Source organism: Physeter macrocephalus, chromosome 2 (assembly GCF_002837175.3).
Source record: "Physeter macrocephalus isolate SW-GA chromosome 2, ASM283717v5, whole genome shotgun sequence".
Taxonomy (NCBI): Eukaryota; Metazoa; Chordata; class Mammalia; order Artiodactyla; family Physeteridae; genus Physeter; species Physeter macrocephalus.
The window spans coordinates 71,331,490-71,334,358 of record NC_041215.1 but is presented as its reverse complement, the minus strand read 5'-3'; positions in this window follow the sequence as shown (position 1 = coordinate 71,334,358).

Sequence of the window (2,869 nt, the reverse complement as noted above, 5' to 3'; positions counted from 1 at the left end):
TCAATGATATGCTATAAGATTTATCAATTAAAATATACATGATTATTTATGTATACCAAGATGTTTGAGTTATCTCCTGTTGCATTTTGACTTCTAAATAAGTTTTTCTTCTTTTCTTGAATCCCTTCTATCTGAAAAACATGACATTTTCTTGTTTCAAATAACAGGAATTCAGATATAAATTACATCAATTTGGAGGGGAAAAACATTGCTCCCCTCCAAATTTGATATTTATAAACTTATAGTAATGTTGAGTTTTTGCATATTAAGACTCAAAGTTCAGAGAATTGAATAAAGTATAGGCTCTAGAATAGGAAGAATAGTTTATTATATAAGGGAAGTTCTTGTCTCACAGGAAAGGGAAAACATTTCCTGTTACTGGTCAGTGGAGCAAAAGAAGAGAAAAATTCAGGGAAGGGGATTAGATATGAGTGACCTGATTCTCTCTCCCACCTCATAGTTGAAACTAATATTGGGGGTGTTGGTGGTAGACCATTACCATTCGAAGATAGATTTAAGTGACTCTCAAGCAGAGGGCATATTCTGCACTTTTCAGGACATAGCCTAAGAAATTTGAAAGATGTTTAGAGATGACCCCATTTGGCAAATCCTGGGAGCAATGTGGTGCTGTCCTGTAGGTACAGGAAGAATCGAGAGAGTGGTTACAATGTCACATGGTCTGCTCTGCTCCTAACAGGTAAGAGGATCCAGAATTTCTTTGGAGCTCTGGCATGGGAGAGGTAGAAAGCAAAGTATGAAAGAGCCAAAAACACAGTGGATCAGAGACATCTGGAGGCACTATGTGGAAAAGAGGGAATTTCAATCAAGAAACTGTAGTGTCTCTGTTCATGTGAAATCCATCTGTGGCCAGCAAATGATTCCTGTTCATAGCAAAGCAAATCAGTGTTGTCAGATAGAGATCATACATCTCTGTAAGTCAGTCCTCACTTGATCCTGCTGTTTGGGTTCTTATGGATTTTCTCATTAATTAAGGAGTTAAATGAAATCTTGGACTTTTAAAAAATTTGTATGAGAGACATGGTTTTAGGTGTTTTGGGGGGAAATTATCATTTTACAGAAAATAATGTCACCCTCAAAATACTAAAATAGAAAAAAAAATTACCTTAGAAATCTATATCTAGTGAAAATATCCTTCAAAATTGAAAATAAAAATGAAACACCTTCGGCAAATTAAACTTCAGAGACTCAATAAGAGTGGACCCACAGTAAAGAAAATACTAAAGGGAGGTTTTTTTTCAGGCAGAAGACAAATGATTCATAAGTAAGGACATTCAAGAAGGAATAGAAAGCATTAATATTTGGGGAAATCTAAGTGAGTATTGGCTGTAACAATAATGCCTTCCAGAGCTTAAATATAGGTAAAATGAAAATATAAGACAATAATAGCACAACAGATGACAGGGGTGAAGTAGAAAAAAAGTATTCTCATGTCCTAGCAAAGTATAGAAGCTGGTAAAAGTACTAATTTATTCTATTTTATTTTTTTAACACCTTTATTGAAGTAGAATTGCTTTAAAATGCTGTGTTGGGGCTTCCCTGGCGGCGCAGTGGTTAAGAAGCCGCCTGCCAATGCAGGGGACACGGGTTCGAGCCCTGGTCCGGGAAGATCCCACATGCCGTGGAGCAACTAAGCCCGTGCGCCACAACTACTGAGCCTGCACTCTAGAGCCCGTGAGCCACAAATACCGAGCCTGAGTGCCACAACTACTCAAGCCCGCGCAACTAGAGCCCGTGTTCCGCCACAAGAGAAGCCACTGCGATGAGAAGCCCGCGCACCACAGTGAAGAGTAGCCCCCTATTCCCACAACTAGAGAAAGCCTGTGCGCAGCAACGAAGACCCAGTGCAGCCAAAAATAAATAAATAAATATTTAAAAAATAAAATAAAATAAAATGTTGTGTTAGTTTCTGCTGTATAACAAAGTGAATCAGCTATATGTATACATATATCCCCATATCCCCTACCTTTTGCGTCTCCCCCCCACCCTCCCTATCCCACCCCTCTAGGTCATTGCAAAGCACCGAGCTGATCTCCCTGTGCTATGCAGCTGCTTCCCACTAGCTAACTCTTCTACATTTGGTAGTGTATATATGTCAATGCTACTCTCTCACTTCATCCCAGCTTAAGCTTCCCCCTCCCCGTGTCCTCAAGTCCATTCTCTACATCTGCGTCTTTATTCCTGTCCTGCCCCTAGGCTCTTCAGAACCATTTTTTTCTTTTTCTTTGATTTCATATATGTGTGTTAGCATACGGTATTTGTTTTTCTCTTCCTGACTTACTTCACTCTGTATGACAGACTCCAGGTCCATCCACCTCACTGCAGAAATATAGATCAAATATAGATCAATAATTCAAGTTTGTTTCTCTTTATGGCTGAGTAATATTCCATTGTATATATGTGTCACATCTTCTTTATCCTTTCATCTGTCAATGGACACTTAGGTTGCTTCCATGTCCTGGCTATTGTAAACAGAGCTGCAATGAACATTGTGGTACATGACTCTTTTTGAATGATGGTTTTCTCAGGGTATATGCCCAGTAGTTGAATGGCTGGGTTGTATGGTAGTTCTATTTTTACTTTTTTAGGGAAGCTCCATACTGTTCTCCATAGTGGCTGTATCAATTTACATTCTCACCAACAGTGCAAGAGGGTTCCTTTTCTCCACATCCTCTTCAGCGTTTATTGTTTGGAGATTTTTTGATGATGGCCATTCTGACCATTGTGAGATGATACCTCATTGTGGTTTTGATTTGCATTTCTCTAATGATTAGTGGTGTTGAGCATCCTTTCATGTGTTTGTTGGCAATCTGTATATCTTCTATGGAGAAATGTCTATTTAGATCTTCTG